This window comes from Taudactylus pleione, unplaced genomic scaffold (genome assembly GCF_031769625.1).
Source record: "Taudactylus pleione unplaced genomic scaffold, aTauple2 ptg000550l, whole genome shotgun sequence".
NCBI lineage: Eukaryota > Metazoa > Chordata > Amphibia > Anura > Myobatrachidae > Taudactylus > Taudactylus pleione.
Window position 1 is genome coordinate 3,045,001 of NW_028284952.1, and position 15,000 is coordinate 3,060,000.

A 15,000-nucleotide genomic window follows, 5' to 3' on the forward strand; every position below is an offset into this window, starting at 1 on the left:
GACATGCCCAATCTTGTCTGATCTTGGAAGCTATGCAGTGTTGGGCCTGGTTAGTACTTGGATGGGAGACCACCTGGGAATACCAGGTGCTGTAGGTAATTTTATGCAGCCATAACATTCTTTTCTATTACATTATACATTTAATTTTTTCAACTTATCAATGAATTTACTTGAGTTAAGAAGTAAAAGAGGTCTAAAGTTAATGTTTTTGAGCACCTACAGCCAAACCACACTGGACATGCACAATCTTGTTTGATCTTGGAAGCTATGCAGTGTTGGGCCTGGTTAGTACTTGGATGGGATACCACCTGGGAATACCAGGTGCTGTTTGCAATTTTAGACAGCCAAAACATTCTTTTCTATTACATTTTACATTTAATTTTTTCAACTTATCAATGAATTTACTTGAGTTAAGAAGTAATAGAGGTCTAAATTTAATGCTTTTGAGCACCTACAGCCAAACCACACTGGACATGCCCAATCTCATCTGATCTTGGAAGCTATGCAGTGTTGGGCCTGGTTAGTACTTGGACGGGAGACCACCTGGGAATACCAGGTGCTGTATGTAATTTTATATAGCCATAACATTCTTTTCTATTACATTTTACATTACATTTTTTCAACTTATCAATGAATTTACTTGAGTTAAGAAGTAATAGAGGTCTAAAGTTAATGGTTTTGGGCACCTACTGCCAAACCACACTGGACATGCCCAATCTCATCTGATCTTGGAAGCTATGCAGTGTTGGGCCTGGTTAGTACTTGGATGGGAGACCACCTGGGAATACCAGGAGCTGTGGGTAATTTTATACTGGCAAAACATTCTTTTCTATTACATTTTACATTTCAATTTTCAACTTATCATTGAATTTACTTGAGTTAAGAAGTAAAAGAGGTCTAAAGTTAATGTTTTTGAGCACCTACAGCCAAACCACACTGGACATGCCCAATCTTCTCTGATCATGGAAGCTATGCAGTGTTGAGCCTGGTTAGTAATTGGATGGGAGACCACCTGGGAATACCAGGTGCTGTAGATAATTTTATGCAGCTATAACATTCTTTTCTATTAAATTTTACATTTAATTTTTTCAACTTATCAATGAATTTACTTGAGTTAAGTAGTAATAGAGGTCTAAAGTTAATGTTATTGAGCACCAACAGCCAAACCACACTGGACATGCCCAATCTCGTCTGATCTTGGAAGCTATGCAGTGTTGGTCCTGGTTAGTACTTGGGTGGGAGACCACCTGGGAATACCAGGTGCTGTAGGTAATTTAATGCAGCCATAACATTCTTTTCTATTACATTTTACATTTAATTTTTTCATCTTATCAATGAATTAACTTGAGTTAAGAAGTAAAAGAGGTCTAAAGTTAATGTTTTTGAGCACCTACAGCCAAACCACACTGGACATGCCCAATCTCGTCTGATCTTGGAAGCAATGCATTGTTGGGCCTGGTTAGTACTTGGATGGGAGACCACCTAGGAATCCCAGGTGCTGTAGGTAACTTTTTACTGCCATAACAGTCTTTTCTATTACATTTTACATTTAATTTTTTCAACTTATCAATGAATTTACTTGAGGTAAGAAGTAATAGAGGTCTAAAGTTAATGCTTTTGAGCACCTACAGCCAAACCACACTGGACATGCCCAATCTCATTTGATCTTGGAAGCTATGCAGTGTTGGGCCTGGTTAGTACTTGGACGGGAGACCACCTGGGAATACCAGGTGCTGTAGGTAATTTTATACTGCCATAACATTCTTTTCTATTACATTTTACATTTAATTTTTTCTTCTTATCAATGAATTTACTTGAGTTAAGAAGTAAAAGAGGTCTAAAGTTAATATTTTTGAGCACCTGCAGCCAAACCACACTGGACATGCCCAATCTTGTCTGATCTTGGAAGCTATGCAGTGTTGGGCCTGGTTAGTACTTGGATGGGAGACCACCTGGGAATACCAGGTGCTGTAGGTAATTTTATGCAGCCATAACATTCTTTTCTATTACATTTTACATTTAATTTTTTCAACTTATCAATGAATTTACTTGAGTTAAGAAGTAAAAGAGGTCTAAAGTTAATGTTTTTGAGCACCTACAGCCAAACCACACTGGACATGCACAATCTTGTTTGATCTTGGAAGCTATGCAGTGTTGGGCCTGGTTAGTACTTGGATGGGATACCACCTGGGAATACCAGGTGCTGTTTGCAATTTTAGACAGCCAAAACATTCTTTTCTATTACATTTTACATTTAATTTTTTCAACTTATCAATGAATTTACTTGAGTTAAGAAGTAATAGAGGTCTAAATTTAATGCTTTTGAGCACCTACAGCCAAACCACACTGGACATGCCCAATCTCATCTGATCTTGGAAGCTATGCAGTGTTGGGCCTGGTTAGTACTTGGACGGGAGACCACCTGGGAATACCAGGTGCTGTAGGTAATTTTATATAGCCATAACATTCTTTTCTATTACATTTTACATTACATTTTTTCAACTTATCAATGAATTTACTTGAGTTAAGAAGTAATAGAGGTCTAAAGTTAATGGTTTTGGGCACCTACTGCCAAACCACACTGGACATGCCCAATCTCATCTGATCTTGGAAGCTATGCAGTGTTGGGCCTGGTTAGTACTTGGATGGGAGACCACCTGGGAATACCAGGAGCTGTGGGTAATTTTATACTGGCAAAACATTCTTTTCTATTACATTTTACATTTCATTTTTCAACTTATCATTGAATTTACTTGAGTTAAGAAGTAAAAGAGGTCTAAAGTTAATGTTTTTGAGCACCTACAGCCAAACCACACTGGACATGCCCAATCTTCTCTGATCATGGAAGCTATGCAGTGTTGAGCCTGGTTAGTAATTGGATGGGAGACCACCTGGGAATACCAGGTGCTGTAGATAATTTTATGCAGCTATAACATTCTTTTCTATTAAATTTTACATTTAATTTTTTCAACTTATCAATGAATTTACTTGAGTTAAGTAGTAATAGAGGTCTAAAGTTAATGTTATTGAGCACCAACAGCCAAACCACACTGGACATGCCCAATCTTGTCTGATCTTGGAAGCTATGCAGTGTTGGTCCTGGTTAGTACTTGGGTGGGAGACCACCTGGGAATACCAGGTGCTGTAGGTAATTTAATGCAGCCATAACATTCTTTTCTATTACATTTTACATTTAATTTTTTCATCTTATCAATGAATTTACTTGAGTTAAGAAGTAAAAGAGGTCTAAAGTTAATGTTTTTGAGCACCTACAGCCAAACCACACTGGACATGCCCAATCTCGTCTGATCTTGGAAGCAATGCATTGGTGGGCCTGGTTAGTACTTGGATGGGAGACCACCTAGGAATCCCAAGTGCTGTAGGTAATTTTTTACTGCCATAACAGTCTTTTCTATTACATTTTACATTTAATTTTTTCAACTTATCAATGAATTTACTTGAGGTAAGAAGTAATAGAGGTCTAAAGTTAATGCTTTTGAGCACCTACAGCCAAACCACACTGGACATGCCCAATCTCGTTTGATCTTGGAAGCTATGCAGTGTTGGGCCTGGTTAGTACTTGGACGGGAGACCACCTGGGAATACCAGGTGCTGTAGGTAATTTTATACTGCCATAACATTCTTTTCTATTACATTTTACATTTAATTTTTTCTTCTTATCAATGAATTTACTTGAGTTAAGAAGTAAAAGAGGTCTAAAGTTAATATTTTTGAGCACCTACAGCCATACCACACTGAACATGCCCAATCTCGTCTGATCTTGGAAGCTATGCAGTGTTGGGCCTGGTTAGTACTTGGATGGGAGATCACCTGGGAATACCAGGTGCTGTAGGTAATTTTATATAGCCATAACATTCTTTTCTATTACATTTTACATTAAATTTTTTCAACTTATCAATAAATTTACTTGAGTTAAGAAGTAAAAGCGGTCTAAAGTTAATGTTTTTGAGCACCTATGGCCCAACCACACTGGACATGCACAATCTTGTTTGATCTTGGAAGCTATGCAGTGTTGGGCCTGGGTAGTACATGGATGGGAGACCACCTGCGAATACCAGGTGCTGTAGGTAATTTTATACTGCCATAACATTCTTTTCTATTACATTTTACATTTAATTTTTTCAACTTATCAATGAATTTACTTTAGTTAAGAAGTAAAAGAGGTCTAAAGTTAAAGTTTTTGAGCACCTACAGCCAAACCACACTGGACATGCCCAATCTCGCCTGATCTTGGAAGCTATGCAGTGTTGGGCCTGGTTAGTACTTGGATGGGAGACCACCTGGGAATACCAGGTGCTGAAGGTAATTTTATACTGTAATAACATTCTTTTCTATTACATTTTACATTTCATTTTTCAACTTATCATTGAATTTACTTGAGTTAAGAAGTAAAAGAGGTCTAAAGTTAATGCTTTTGAGCATCTACAGCCAAACCACACTAGACATGCCCAATCTCGTCTGATCTTGGAAACTATGCAGTGTTGGGCCTGGTTTGTACTTGGATGGGAGACCACCTGGGAATACCAGGTGCTGTATGTAATTTTAGACAGCCAAAACATTCTTTTCTATTACATTTTACATTTAATTTTTTCAACTTATCATTGAATTTACTTGAGTTAAGAAGTAAAAGAGGTCTAAAGTTAATTTTTTTGAGCACCTACAGCCAAACCACACTGGACATGCCCAATCTCATCTGATCTTGGAAACTATGCAGTGTTGGGCCTGGTTAGTACTTGGATGGGAGACCACCTGGGAATACCAGGAGCTGTAGGTAATTTTATACTGTAATAACATTCTTTTCTATTACATTTTACATTTCATTTTTCAACTTATCATTGAATTTACTTGAGATAAGAAGTAAAAGAGGTCTAAAGTTAACGTTTTTGAGCATCTACAGCCAAACCACACTGGACATGCCCAATCTCGTCTGATCTTGGAAGCTATGCAGTGTTGGGCCTGGTTAGTACTTGGATGGGAGACCACCTGGGAATACCAGGAGCTGTAGGTAATTTTATACTGTAATAACATTCTTTTCTATTACATTTTACATTTCATTTTTCAACTTATCAATGAATTTACTTGAGTTAAGAAGTAAAAGAGGTCTAAAGTTAATGTTTTTGAGCACCTACAGCCAAACCACACTGGACATGCACAATCTTGTTTGATCTTGGAAGCTATGCAGTGTTGGGCCTGGTTAGTACTTGGATGGGATACCACCTGGGAATACCAGGTGCTGTTTGCAATTTTAGACAGCCAAAACATTCTTTTCTATTACATTTTACATTTAATTTTTTCAACTTATCAATGAATTTACTTGAGTTAAGAAGTAATAGAGGTCTAAATTTAATGCTTTTGAGCACCTACAGCCAAACCACACTGGACATGCCCAATCTCATCTGATCTTGGAAGCTATGCAGTGTTGGGCCTGGTTAGTACTTGGACGGGAGACCACCTGGGAATACCAGGTGCTGTAGGTAATTTTATATAGCCATAACATTCTTTTCTATTACATTTTACATTACATTTTTTCAACTTATCAATGAATTTACTTGAGTTAAGAAGTAATAGAGGTCTAAAGTTAATGGTTTTGGGCACCTACTGCCAAACCACACTGGACATGCCCAATCTCATCTGATCTTGGAAGCTATGCAGTGTTGGGCCTGGTTAGTACTTGGATGGGAGACCACCTGGGAATACCAGGAGCTGTGGGTAATTTTATACTGGCAAAACATTCTTTTCTATTACATTTTACATTTCATTTTTCAACTTATCATTGAATTTACTTGAGTTAAGAAGTAAAAGAGGTCTAAAGTTAATGTTTTTGAGCACCTACAGCCAAACCACACTGGACATGCCCAATCTTCTCTGATCATGGAAGCTATGCAGTGTTGAGCCTGGTTAGTAATTGGATGGGAGACCACCTGGGAATACCAGGTGCTGTAGATAATTTTATGCAGCTATAACATTCTTTTCTATTAAATTTTACATTTAATTTTTTCAACTTATCAATGAATTTACTTGAGTTAAGTAGTAATAGAGGTCTAAAGTTAATGTTATTGAGCACCAACAGCCAAACCACACTGGACATGCCCAATCTCGTCTGATCTTGGAAGCTATGCAGTGTTGGTCCTGGTTAGTACTTGGGTGGGAGACCACCTGGGAATACCAGGTGCTGTAGGTAATTTAATGCAGCCATAACATTCTTTTCTATTACATTTTACATTTAATTTTTTCATCTTATCAATGAATTTACTTGAGTTAAGAAGTAAAAGAGGTCTAAAGTTAATGTTTTTGAGCACCTACAGCCAAACCACACTGGACATGCCCAATCTCGTCTGATCTTGGAAGCAATGCATTGGTGGGCCTGGTTAGTACTTGGATGGGAGACCACCTAGGTATCCCAGGTGCTGTAGGTAATTTTTTACTGCCATAACAGTCTTTTCTATTACATTTTACATTTAATTTTTTCAACTTATCAATGAATTTACTTGAGGTAAGAAGTAATAGAGGTCTAAAGTTAATGCTTTTGAGCACCTACAGCCAAACCACACTGGACATGCCCAATCTCGTTTGATCTTGGAAGCTATGCAGTGTTGGGCCTGGTTAGTACTTGGACGGGAGACCACCTGGGAATACCAGGTGCTGTAGGTAATTTTATACTGCCATAACATTCTTTTCTATTACATTTTACATTTAATTTTTTCTTCTTATCAATGAATTTACTTGAGTTAAGAAGTAAAAGAGGTCTAAAGTTAATATTTTTGAGCACCTACAGCCATACCACACTGAACATGCCCAATCTCGTCTGATCTTGGAAGCTATGCAGTGTTGGGCCTGGTTAGTACTTGGATGGGAGATCACCTGGGAATACCAGGTGCTGTAGGTAATTTTATATAGCCATAACATTCTTTTCTATTACATTTTACATTAAATTTTTTCAACTTATCAATAAATTTACTTGAGTTAAGAAGTAAAAGCGGTCTAAAGTTAATGTTTTTGAGCACCTATGGCCCAACCACACTGGACATGCACAATCTTGTTTGATCTTGGAAGCTATGCAGTGTTGGGCCTGGGTAGTACATGGATGGGAGACCACCTGCGAATACCAGGTGCTGTAGGTAATTTTATACTGCCATAACATTCTTTTCTATTACATTTTACATTTAATTTTTTCAACTTATCAATGAATTTACTTTAGTTAAGAAGTAAAAGAGGTCTAAAGTTAAAGTTTTTGAGCACCTACAGCCAAACCACACTGGACATGCCCAATCTCGCCTGATCTTGGAAGCTATGCAGTGTTGGGCCTGGTTAGTACTTGGATGGGAGACCACCTGGGAATACCAGGTGCTGAAGGTAATTTTATACTGTAATAACATTCTTTTCTATTACATTTTACATTTCATTTTTCAACTTATCATTGAATTTACTTGAGTTAAGAAGTAAAAGAGGTCTAAAGTTAATGCTTTTGAGCATCTACAGCCAAACCACACTAGACATGCCCAATCTCGTCTGATCTTGGAAACTATGCAGTGTTGGGCCTGGTTTGTACTTGGATGGGAGACCACCTGGGAATACCAGGTGCTGTATGTAATTTTAGACAGCCAAAACATTCTTTTCTATTACATTTTACATTTAATTTTTTCAACTTATCATTGAATTTACTTGAGTTAAGAAGTAAAAGAGGTCTAAAGTTAATTTTTTTGAGCACCTACAGCCAAACCACACTGGACATGCCCAATCTCATCTGATCTTGGAAACTATGCAGTGTTGGGCCTGGTTAGTACTTGGATGGGAGACCACCTGGGAATACCAGGAGCTGTAGGTAATTTTATACTGTAATAACATTCTTTTCTATTACATTTTACATTTCATTTTTCAACTTATCATTGAATTTACTTGAGATAAGAAGTAAAAGAGGTCTAAAGTTAACGTTTTTGAGCATCTACAGCCAAACCACACTGGACATGCCCAATCTCGTCTGATCTTGGAAGCTATGCAGTGTTGGGCCTGGTTAGTACTTGGATGGGAGACCACCTGGGAATACCAGGAGCTGTAGGTAATTTTATACTGTAATAACATTCTTTTCTATTACATTTTACATTTCATTTTTCAACTTATCAATGAATTTACTTGAGTTAAGAAGTAAAAGAGGTCTAAAGTTAATGTTTTTGAGCACCTACAGCCAAACCACACTGGACATGCACAATCTTGTTTGATCTTGGAAGCTATGCAGTGTTGGGCCTGGTTAGTACTTGGATGGGATACCACCTGGGAATACCAGGTGCTGTTTGCAATTTTAGACAGCCAAAACATTCTTTTCTATTACATTTTACATTTAATTTTTTCAACTTATCAATGAATTTACTTGAGTTAAGAAGTAATAGAGGTCTAAATTTAATGCTTTTGAGCACCTACAGCCAAACCACACTGGACATGCCCAATCTCATCTGATCTTGGAAGCTATGCAGTGTTGGGCCTGGTTAGTACTTGGACGGGAGACCACCTGGGAATACCAGGTGCTGTAGGTAATTTTATATAGCCATAACATTCTTTTCTATTACATTTTACATTACATTTTTTCAACTTATCAATGAATTTACTTGAGTTAAGAAGTAATAGAGGTCTAAAGTTAATGGTTTTGGGCACCTACTGCCAAACCACACTGGACATGCCCAATCTCATCTGATCTTGGAAGCTATGCAGTGTTGGGCCTGGTTAGTACTTGGATGGGAGACCACCTGGGAATACCAGGAGCTGTGGGTAATTTTATACTGGCAAAACATTCTTTTCTATTACATTTTACATTTCATTTTTCAACTTATCATTGAATTTACTTGAGTTAAGAAGTAAAAGAGGTCTAAAGTTAATGTTTTTGAGCACCTACAGCCAAACCACACTGGACATGCCCAATCTTCTCTGATCATGGAAGCTATGCAGTGTTGAGCCTGGTTAGTAATTGGATGGGAGACCACCTGGGAATACCAGGTGCTGTAGATAATTTTATGCAGCTATAACATTCTTTTCTATTAAATTTTACATTTAATTTTTTCAACTTATCAATGAATTTACTTGAGTTAAGTAGTAATAGAGGTCTAAAGTTAATGTTATTGAGCACCAACAGCCAAACCACACTGGACATGCCCAATCTCGTCTGATCTTGGAAGCTATGCAGTGTTGGTCCTGGTTAGTACTTGGGTGGGAGACCACCTGGGAATACCAGGTGCTGTAGGTAATTTAATGCAGCCATAACATTCTTTTCTATTACATTTTACATTTAATTTTTTCATCTTATCAATGAATTTACTTGAGTTAAGAAGTAAAAGAGGTCTAAAGTTAATGTTTTTGAGCACCTACAGCCAAACCACACTGGACATGCCCAATCTCGTCTGATCTTGGAAGCAATGCATTGGTGGGCCTGGTTAGTACTTGGATGGGAGACCACCTAGGTATCCCAGGTGCTGTAGGTAATTTTTTACTGCCATAACAGTCTTTTCTATTACATTTTACATTTAATTTTTTCAACTTATCAATGAATTTACTTGAGGTAAGAAGTAATAGAGGTCTAAAGTTAATGCTTTTGAGCACCTACAGCCAAACCACACTGGACATGCCCAATCTCGTTTGATCTTGGAAGCTATGCAGTGTTGGGCCTGGTTAGTACTTGGACGGGAGACCACCTGGGAATACCAGGTGCTGTAGGTAATTTTATACTGCCATAACATTCTTTTCTATTACATTTTACATTTAATTTTTTCTTCTTATCAATGAATTTACTTGAGTTAAGAAGTAAAAGAGGTCTAAAGTTAATATTTTTGAGCACCTACAGCCATACCACACTGAACATGCCCAATCTCGTCTGATCTTGGAAGCTATGCAGTGTTGGGCCTGGTTAGTACTTGGATGGGAGATCACCTGGGAATACCAGGTGCTGTAGGTAATTTTATATAGCCATAACATTCTTTTCTATTACATTTTACATTAAATTTTTTCAACTTATCAATAAATTTACTTGAGTTAAGAAGTAAAAGCGGTCTAAAGTTAATGTTTTTGAGCACCTATGGCCCAACCACACTGGACATGCACAATCTTGTTTGATCTTGGAAGCTATGCAGTGTTGGGCCTGGGTAGTACATGGATGGGAGACCACCTGCGAATACCAGGTGCTGTAGGTAATTTTATACTGCCATAACATTCTTTTCTATTACATTTTACATTTAATTTTTTCAACTTATCAATGAATTTACTTTAGTTAAGAAGTAAAAGAGGTCTAAAGTTAAAGTTTTTGAGCACCTACAGCCAAACCACACTGGACATGCCCAATCTCGCCTGATCTTGGAAGCTATGCAGTGTTGGGCCTGGTTAGTACTTGGATGGGAGACCACCTGGGAATACCAGGTGCTGAAGGTAATTTTATACTGTAATAACATTCTTTTCTATTACATTTTACTTTTCATTTTTCAACTTATCATTGAATTTACTTGAGTTAAGAAGTAAAAGAGGTCTAAAGTTAATGCTTTTGAGCATCTACAGCCAAACCACACTAGACATGCCCAATCTCGTCTGATCTTGGAAACTATGCAGTGTTGGGCCTGGTTTGTACTTGGATGGGAGACCACCTGGGAATACCAGGTGCTGTATGTAATTTTAGACAGCCAAAACATTCTTTTCTATTACATTTTACATTTAATTTTTTCAACTTATCATTGAATTTACTTGAGTTAAGAAGTAAAAGAGGTCTAAAGTTAATTTTTTTGAGCACCTACAGCCAAACCACACTGGACATGCCCAATCTCATCTGATCTTGGAAACTATGCAGTGTTGGGCCTGGTTAGTACTTGGATGGGAGACCACCTGGGAATACCAGGAGCTGTAGGTAATTTTATACTGTAATAACATTCTTTTCTATTACATTTTACATTTCATTTTTCAACTTATCATTGAATTTACTTGAGATAAGAAGTAAAAGAGGTCTAAAGTTAACGTTTTTGAGCATCTACAGCCAAACCACACTGGACATGCCCAATCTCATCTGATCTTGGAAGCTATGCAGTGTTGGGCCTGGTTAGTACTTGGATGGGAGACCACCTGGGAATACCAGGAGCTGTGGGTAATTTTATACTGGCAAAACATTCTTTTCTATTACATTTTACATTTCATTTTTCAACTTATCATTGAATTTACTTGAGTTAAGAAGTAAAAGAGGTCTAAAGTTAATGTTTTTGAGCACCTACAGCCAAACCACACTGGACATGCCCAATCTTCTCTGATCATGGAAGCTATGCAGTGTTGAGCCTGGTTAGTAATTGGATGGGAGACCACCTGGGAATACCAGGTGCTGTAGATAATTTTATGCAGCTATAACATTCTTTTCTATTAAATTTTACATTTAATTTTTTCAACTTATCAATGAATTTACTTGAGTTAAGTAGTAATAGAGGTCTAAAGTTAATGTTATTGAGCACCAACAGCCAAACCACACTGGACATGCCCAATCTCGTCTGATCTTGGAAGCTATGCAGTGTTGGTCCTGGTTAGTACTTGGGTGGGAGACCACCTGGGAATACCAGGTGCTGTAGGTAATTTAATGCAGCCATAACATTCTTTTCTATTACATTTTACATTTAATTTTTTCATCTTATCAATGAATTTACTTGAGTTAAGAAGTAAAAGAGGTCTAAAGTTAATGTTTTTGAGCACCTACAGCCAAACCACACTGGACATGCCCAATCTCGTCTGATCTTGGAAGCAATGCATTGGTGGGCCTGGTTAGTACTTGGATGGGAGACCACCTAGGAATCCCAGGTGCTGTCGGTAATTTTTTACTGCCATAACAGTCTTTTCTATTACATTTTACATTTAATTTTTTCAACTTATCAATGAATTTACTTGAGGTAAGAAGTAATAGAGGTCTAAAGTTAATGCTTTTGAGCACCTACAGCCAAACCACACTGGACATGCCCAATCTCGTTTGATCTTGGAAGCTATGCAGTGTTGGGCCTGGTTAGTACTTGGACGGGAGACCACCTGGGAATACCAGGTGCTGTAGGTAATTTTATACTGCCATAACATTCTTTTCTATTACATTTTACATTTAATTTTTTCTTCTTATCAATGAATTTACTTGAGTTAAGAAGTAAAAGAGGTCTAAAGTTAATATTTTTGAGCACCTACAGCCATACCACACTGAACATGCCCAATCTCGTCTGATCTTGGAAGCTATGCAGTGTTGGGCCTGGTTAGTACTTGGATGGGAGATCACCTGGGAATACCAGGTGCTGTAGGTAATTTTATATAGCCATAACATTCTTTTCTATTACATTTTACATAAAATTTTTTCAACTTATCAATAAATTTACTTGAGTTAAGAAGTAAAAGCGGTCTAAAGTTAATGTTTTTGAGCACCTATGGCCCAACCACACTGGACATGCACAATCTTGTTTGATCTTGGAAGCTATGCAGTGTTGGGCCTGGGTAGTACATGGATGGGAGACCACCTGCGAATACCAGGTGCTGTAGGTAATTTTATACTGCCATAACATTCTTTTCTATTACATTTTACATTTAATTTTTTCAACTTATCAATGAATTTACTTTAGTTAAGAAGTAAAAGAGGTCTAAAGTTAAAGTTTTTGAGCACCTACAGCCAAACCACACTGGACATGCCCAATCTCGCCTGATCTTGGAAGCTATGCAGTGTTGGGCCTGGTTAGTACTTGGATGGGAGACCACCTGGGAATACCAGGTGCTGAAGGTAATTTTATACTGTAATAACATTCTTTTCTATTACATTTTACATTTCATTTTTCAACTTATCATTGAATTTACTTGAGTTAAGAAGTAAAAGAGGTCTAAAGTTAATGCTTTTGAGCATCTACAGCCAAACCACACTAGACATGCCCAATCTCGTCTGATCTTGGAAACTATGCAGTGTTGGGCCTGGTTTGTACTTGGATGGGAGACCACCTGGGAATACCAGGTGCTGTATGTAATTTTAGACAGCCAAAACATTCTTTTCTATTACATTTTACATTTAATTTTTTCAACTTATCATTGAATTTACTTGAGTTAAGAAGTAAAAGAGGTCTAAAGTTAATTTTTTTGAGCACCTACAGCCAAACCACACTGGACATGCCCAATCTCATCTGATCTTGGAAACTATGCAGTGTTGGGCCTGGTTAGTACTTGGATGGGAGACCACCTGGGAATACCAGGAGCTGTAGGTAATTTTATACTGTAATAACATTCTTTTCTATTACATTTTACATTTCATTTTTCAACTTATCATTGAATTTACTTGAGATAAGAAGTAAAAGAGGTCTAAAGTTAACGTTTTTGAGCATCTACAGCCAAACCACACTGGACATGCCCAATCTCGTCTGATCTTGGAAGCTATGCAGTGTTGGGCCTGGTTAGTACTTGGATGGGAGACCACCTGGGACTTCCAGGTGCTGTAGGTAATTTTATGCAGCCATAACATTCTTTTCTATTACATTTTACATTTAATTTTTTCAACTTATCAATGAATTTACATAAGTAAAGAAGTAAAAGAGGTCTAAAGTTAATGTTTTTGAGCTCCTTCAGCCAAACCACACTGGACATGCCCAATCTCGTCTGATCTTGTAAGCTATGCAGTGTTGGGCCTTGTTAGTACTTGGATGGGAGACCACCTGGGAATGCCAGGTGCTGTAGGTAATTTTATACTGCCATTACATTCTTTTCTATTACATTTTACATTTAATTTTTTCAACTTATCAATGAATTTACTTGAGTTAAGAAGAAAAAGAGGTCTAAAGTTAATATTTTTGAGCACCTACAGCCATACCACACTGAACATGCCCAATCTCGTCTGATCTTGGAAGCTTTGCAGTGTTGGGCCTGGTTAGTACTTGGATGGGAGATCACCTGGGAATACCAGGTGCTGTAGGTAATTTTATATAGCCATAACATTCTTTTCTATTACATTTTACATTAAATTTTTTCAACTTATAAATGAATTTACTTGAGTTAAGAAGTAAAAGAGGTCTAAATTTAATGTTTTTGAGCACCTACGGCCCAACCACACTGGACATGCACAATCTTGTTTGATCTTGGAAGCTATGCAGTGTTGGGCCTGATTAGTACTTGGATGGGAGACCACCTGGGAATACCAGGTGGTGTAGGTAATTTTATACTGCCATAACATTCTTTTCTATTACATTTTACATTTAATTTTTTCAACTTATCAATTAATTTACTTTAGTTAAGAAGTAAAAGAGGTCTAAAGTTAATGTTTTTGAGCACCTACAGCCAAACCACACTGGACATGCCCAATCTCGCCTGATCTTGGAAGCTATGCTGTTTTGGGCCTGGTTAGTACTTGGATGGGAGACCACCTGGGAATACCAGGAGCTGTAGGTAATTTTATACTGTAATAACATTCTTTTCTATTACATTTTACATTTCATTTTTCAACTTATCATTGAATTTACTTGAGTTAAGAAGTAAAAGAGGTCTAAAGTTAATGTTTTTGAGCACCTACAGCCAAACCACACTGGACATGCCCAATCTCGTCTGATCTTGGAAGCTATGCAGTGTTGGGCCTGGTTAGTACTTGGATGGGAGACCACCTTTGAATACCAGGTGCTGTAGGTAATTTTATACAGCCATAACATTCTTTTCTATTACATTTTACATTTAATTTTTTCATCTTATCAATGAATTTACTTGAGTTAAGGAGTAAAAGAGGTCTAAAGTTAATGTGTTTAAGCACCTACAGCCAAACCACACTGGACATGCCCAATCTCGTCTGATCTTGGAAGCTATGCAGTGTTGGGCCTGGTTAGTACTTGGATGGGAGACCACCTAGGAATCCCAGGTGCTGTAGGTAATTTTTCACTGCCATAACAGTCTTTTCTATTACATTTTACATTTAATTTTTTCAACTTATCAATGAATTTACTTGAGTTAAGAAGTAATAGTGGTCTAAAGTTAATGCTTTTG

At 37.4% G+C, this 15,000-nt stretch overlaps 11 non-coding genes and 53 pseudogenes across 11 annotated transcripts; all 64 read left to right on the forward strand.

Moving 5' to 3' along the window:
- LOC148494805 (5S ribosomal RNA) overlaps positions 1-98 on the forward strand; it is a 119-nt pseudogene extending 21 nt beyond the window's left edge.
- A 116-nt stretch (positions 99-214) lies between these two features.
- Positions 215-333, forward strand: LOC148494806 (5S ribosomal RNA; annotated as a pseudogene).
- Positions 334-449: 116 nt separating this feature from the next.
- On the forward strand, positions 450-568 carry LOC148494807 (5S ribosomal RNA; annotated as a pseudogene).
- A 116-nt stretch (positions 569-684) lies between these two features.
- LOC148494808 (5S ribosomal RNA) lies at positions 685-803 on the forward strand (annotated as a pseudogene).
- Positions 804-918: 115 nt separating this feature from the next.
- LOC148494809 (5S ribosomal RNA) lies at positions 919-1,037 on the forward strand (annotated as a pseudogene).
- A 116-nt stretch (positions 1,038-1,153) lies between these two features.
- On the forward strand, positions 1,154-1,272 carry LOC148494810 (5S ribosomal RNA; annotated as a pseudogene).
- A 116-nt stretch (positions 1,273-1,388) lies between these two features.
- LOC148494811 (5S ribosomal RNA) lies at positions 1,389-1,507 on the forward strand (annotated as a pseudogene).
- A 116-nt stretch (positions 1,508-1,623) lies between these two features.
- Positions 1,624-1,742, forward strand: LOC148494812 (5S ribosomal RNA; annotated as a pseudogene).
- A 116-nt stretch (positions 1,743-1,858) lies between these two features.
- LOC148494813 (5S ribosomal RNA) lies at positions 1,859-1,977 on the forward strand (annotated as a pseudogene).
- A 116-nt stretch (positions 1,978-2,093) lies between these two features.
- LOC148494814 (5S ribosomal RNA) lies at positions 2,094-2,212 on the forward strand (annotated as a pseudogene).
- Positions 2,213-2,328: 116 nt separating this feature from the next.
- Positions 2,329-2,447, forward strand: LOC148494815 (5S ribosomal RNA). Its single transcript, XR_015871195.1, has one exon. It is a non-coding gene; the product is annotated as a 5S ribosomal RNA (ribosomal RNA).
- Positions 2,448-2,563: 116 nt separating this feature from the next.
- LOC148494816 (5S ribosomal RNA) lies at positions 2,564-2,682 on the forward strand (annotated as a pseudogene).
- A 115-nt stretch (positions 2,683-2,797) lies between these two features.
- Positions 2,798-2,916, forward strand: LOC148494817 (5S ribosomal RNA; annotated as a pseudogene).
- Positions 2,917-3,032: 116 nt separating this feature from the next.
- Positions 3,033-3,151, forward strand: LOC148494818 (5S ribosomal RNA; annotated as a pseudogene).
- A 116-nt stretch (positions 3,152-3,267) lies between these two features.
- LOC148494819 (5S ribosomal RNA) lies at positions 3,268-3,386 on the forward strand (annotated as a pseudogene).
- Positions 3,387-3,502: 116 nt separating this feature from the next.
- Positions 3,503-3,621, forward strand: LOC148494820 (5S ribosomal RNA; annotated as a pseudogene).
- A 116-nt stretch (positions 3,622-3,737) lies between these two features.
- On the forward strand, positions 3,738-3,856 carry LOC148494821 (5S ribosomal RNA). Its single transcript, XR_015871627.1, has one exon. It is a non-coding gene; the product is annotated as a 5S ribosomal RNA (ribosomal RNA).
- Positions 3,857-3,972: 116 nt separating this feature from the next.
- Positions 3,973-4,091, forward strand: LOC148494822 (5S ribosomal RNA; annotated as a pseudogene).
- Positions 4,092-4,207: 116 nt separating this feature from the next.
- LOC148494823 (5S ribosomal RNA) lies at positions 4,208-4,326 on the forward strand (annotated as a pseudogene).
- A 115-nt stretch (positions 4,327-4,441) lies between these two features.
- Positions 4,442-4,560, forward strand: LOC148494824 (5S ribosomal RNA; annotated as a pseudogene).
- A 116-nt stretch (positions 4,561-4,676) lies between these two features.
- LOC148494825 (5S ribosomal RNA) lies at positions 4,677-4,795 on the forward strand. Its single transcript, XR_015870792.1, has one exon. It is a non-coding gene; the product is annotated as a 5S ribosomal RNA (ribosomal RNA).
- A 115-nt stretch (positions 4,796-4,910) lies between these two features.
- On the forward strand, positions 4,911-5,029 carry LOC148494826 (5S ribosomal RNA; annotated as a pseudogene).
- Positions 5,030-5,144: 115 nt separating this feature from the next.
- On the forward strand, positions 5,145-5,263 carry LOC148494827 (5S ribosomal RNA; annotated as a pseudogene).
- Positions 5,264-5,379: 116 nt separating this feature from the next.
- On the forward strand, positions 5,380-5,498 carry LOC148494828 (5S ribosomal RNA). The gene has a single exon (XR_015871197.1). It is a non-coding gene; the product is annotated as a 5S ribosomal RNA (ribosomal RNA).
- A 116-nt stretch (positions 5,499-5,614) lies between these two features.
- On the forward strand, positions 5,615-5,733 carry LOC148494829 (5S ribosomal RNA; annotated as a pseudogene).
- A 115-nt stretch (positions 5,734-5,848) lies between these two features.
- On the forward strand, positions 5,849-5,967 carry LOC148494830 (5S ribosomal RNA; annotated as a pseudogene).
- A 116-nt stretch (positions 5,968-6,083) lies between these two features.
- On the forward strand, positions 6,084-6,202 carry LOC148494831 (5S ribosomal RNA; annotated as a pseudogene).
- A 116-nt stretch (positions 6,203-6,318) lies between these two features.
- LOC148494832 (5S ribosomal RNA) lies at positions 6,319-6,437 on the forward strand (annotated as a pseudogene).
- A 116-nt stretch (positions 6,438-6,553) lies between these two features.
- Positions 6,554-6,672, forward strand: LOC148494833 (5S ribosomal RNA; annotated as a pseudogene).
- A 116-nt stretch (positions 6,673-6,788) lies between these two features.
- On the forward strand, positions 6,789-6,907 carry LOC148494834 (5S ribosomal RNA). The gene has a single exon (XR_015871629.1). It is a non-coding gene; the product is annotated as a 5S ribosomal RNA (ribosomal RNA).
- A 116-nt stretch (positions 6,908-7,023) lies between these two features.
- On the forward strand, positions 7,024-7,142 carry LOC148494835 (5S ribosomal RNA; annotated as a pseudogene).
- Positions 7,143-7,258: 116 nt separating this feature from the next.
- LOC148494836 (5S ribosomal RNA) lies at positions 7,259-7,377 on the forward strand (annotated as a pseudogene).
- A 115-nt stretch (positions 7,378-7,492) lies between these two features.
- Positions 7,493-7,611, forward strand: LOC148494837 (5S ribosomal RNA; annotated as a pseudogene).
- Positions 7,612-7,727: 116 nt separating this feature from the next.
- LOC148494838 (5S ribosomal RNA) lies at positions 7,728-7,846 on the forward strand. Its single transcript, XR_015870794.1, has one exon. It is a non-coding gene; the product is annotated as a 5S ribosomal RNA (ribosomal RNA).
- Positions 7,847-7,961: 115 nt separating this feature from the next.
- On the forward strand, positions 7,962-8,080 carry LOC148494839 (5S ribosomal RNA; annotated as a pseudogene).
- A 115-nt stretch (positions 8,081-8,195) lies between these two features.
- LOC148494840 (5S ribosomal RNA) lies at positions 8,196-8,314 on the forward strand (annotated as a pseudogene).
- A 116-nt stretch (positions 8,315-8,430) lies between these two features.
- Positions 8,431-8,549, forward strand: LOC148494841 (5S ribosomal RNA). The gene has a single exon (XR_015871199.1). It is a non-coding gene; the product is annotated as a 5S ribosomal RNA (ribosomal RNA).
- Positions 8,550-8,665: 116 nt separating this feature from the next.
- On the forward strand, positions 8,666-8,784 carry LOC148494842 (5S ribosomal RNA; annotated as a pseudogene).
- A 115-nt stretch (positions 8,785-8,899) lies between these two features.
- Positions 8,900-9,018, forward strand: LOC148494843 (5S ribosomal RNA; annotated as a pseudogene).
- A 116-nt stretch (positions 9,019-9,134) lies between these two features.
- LOC148494844 (5S ribosomal RNA) lies at positions 9,135-9,253 on the forward strand (annotated as a pseudogene).
- Positions 9,254-9,369: 116 nt separating this feature from the next.
- LOC148494845 (5S ribosomal RNA) lies at positions 9,370-9,488 on the forward strand (annotated as a pseudogene).
- A 116-nt stretch (positions 9,489-9,604) lies between these two features.
- On the forward strand, positions 9,605-9,723 carry LOC148494846 (5S ribosomal RNA; annotated as a pseudogene).
- Positions 9,724-9,839: 116 nt separating this feature from the next.
- Positions 9,840-9,958, forward strand: LOC148494847 (5S ribosomal RNA). Its single transcript, XR_015871631.1, has one exon. It is a non-coding gene; the product is annotated as a 5S ribosomal RNA (ribosomal RNA).
- A 116-nt stretch (positions 9,959-10,074) lies between these two features.
- Positions 10,075-10,193, forward strand: LOC148494848 (5S ribosomal RNA; annotated as a pseudogene).
- Positions 10,194-10,309: 116 nt separating this feature from the next.
- LOC148494849 (5S ribosomal RNA) lies at positions 10,310-10,428 on the forward strand (annotated as a pseudogene).
- Positions 10,429-10,543: 115 nt separating this feature from the next.
- On the forward strand, positions 10,544-10,662 carry LOC148494850 (5S ribosomal RNA; annotated as a pseudogene).
- Positions 10,663-10,778: 116 nt separating this feature from the next.
- LOC148494851 (5S ribosomal RNA) lies at positions 10,779-10,897 on the forward strand. The gene has a single exon (XR_015870796.1). It is a non-coding gene; the product is annotated as a 5S ribosomal RNA (ribosomal RNA).
- Positions 10,898-11,012: 115 nt separating this feature from the next.
- On the forward strand, positions 11,013-11,131 carry LOC148494852 (5S ribosomal RNA; annotated as a pseudogene).
- A 115-nt stretch (positions 11,132-11,246) lies between these two features.
- On the forward strand, positions 11,247-11,365 carry LOC148494853 (5S ribosomal RNA; annotated as a pseudogene).
- Positions 11,366-11,481: 116 nt separating this feature from the next.
- Positions 11,482-11,600, forward strand: LOC148494854 (5S ribosomal RNA; annotated as a pseudogene).
- A 116-nt stretch (positions 11,601-11,716) lies between these two features.
- LOC148494855 (5S ribosomal RNA) lies at positions 11,717-11,835 on the forward strand (annotated as a pseudogene).
- A 116-nt stretch (positions 11,836-11,951) lies between these two features.
- LOC148494856 (5S ribosomal RNA) lies at positions 11,952-12,070 on the forward strand (annotated as a pseudogene).
- A 116-nt stretch (positions 12,071-12,186) lies between these two features.
- LOC148494857 (5S ribosomal RNA) lies at positions 12,187-12,305 on the forward strand. Its single transcript, XR_015871632.1, has one exon. It is a non-coding gene; the product is annotated as a 5S ribosomal RNA (ribosomal RNA).
- A 116-nt stretch (positions 12,306-12,421) lies between these two features.
- Positions 12,422-12,540, forward strand: LOC148494858 (5S ribosomal RNA; annotated as a pseudogene).
- Positions 12,541-12,656: 116 nt separating this feature from the next.
- On the forward strand, positions 12,657-12,775 carry LOC148494859 (5S ribosomal RNA; annotated as a pseudogene).
- Positions 12,776-12,890: 115 nt separating this feature from the next.
- Positions 12,891-13,009, forward strand: LOC148494860 (5S ribosomal RNA; annotated as a pseudogene).
- A 116-nt stretch (positions 13,010-13,125) lies between these two features.
- On the forward strand, positions 13,126-13,244 carry LOC148494861 (5S ribosomal RNA). Its single transcript, XR_015870797.1, has one exon. It is a non-coding gene; the product is annotated as a 5S ribosomal RNA (ribosomal RNA).
- A 115-nt stretch (positions 13,245-13,359) lies between these two features.
- Positions 13,360-13,478, forward strand: LOC148494862 (5S ribosomal RNA; annotated as a pseudogene).
- Positions 13,479-13,594: 116 nt separating this feature from the next.
- On the forward strand, positions 13,595-13,713 carry LOC148494863 (5S ribosomal RNA; annotated as a pseudogene).
- A 116-nt stretch (positions 13,714-13,829) lies between these two features.
- LOC148494864 (5S ribosomal RNA) lies at positions 13,830-13,948 on the forward strand (annotated as a pseudogene).
- Positions 13,949-14,064: 116 nt separating this feature from the next.
- Positions 14,065-14,183, forward strand: LOC148494865 (5S ribosomal RNA; annotated as a pseudogene).
- Positions 14,184-14,299: 116 nt separating this feature from the next.
- Positions 14,300-14,418, forward strand: LOC148494866 (5S ribosomal RNA; annotated as a pseudogene).
- A 115-nt stretch (positions 14,419-14,533) lies between these two features.
- Positions 14,534-14,652, forward strand: LOC148494867 (5S ribosomal RNA; annotated as a pseudogene).
- Positions 14,653-14,768: 116 nt separating this feature from the next.
- On the forward strand, positions 14,769-14,887 carry LOC148494868 (5S ribosomal RNA; annotated as a pseudogene).
- The last annotated feature ends 113 nt before the right edge of the window (positions 14,888-15,000 follow it).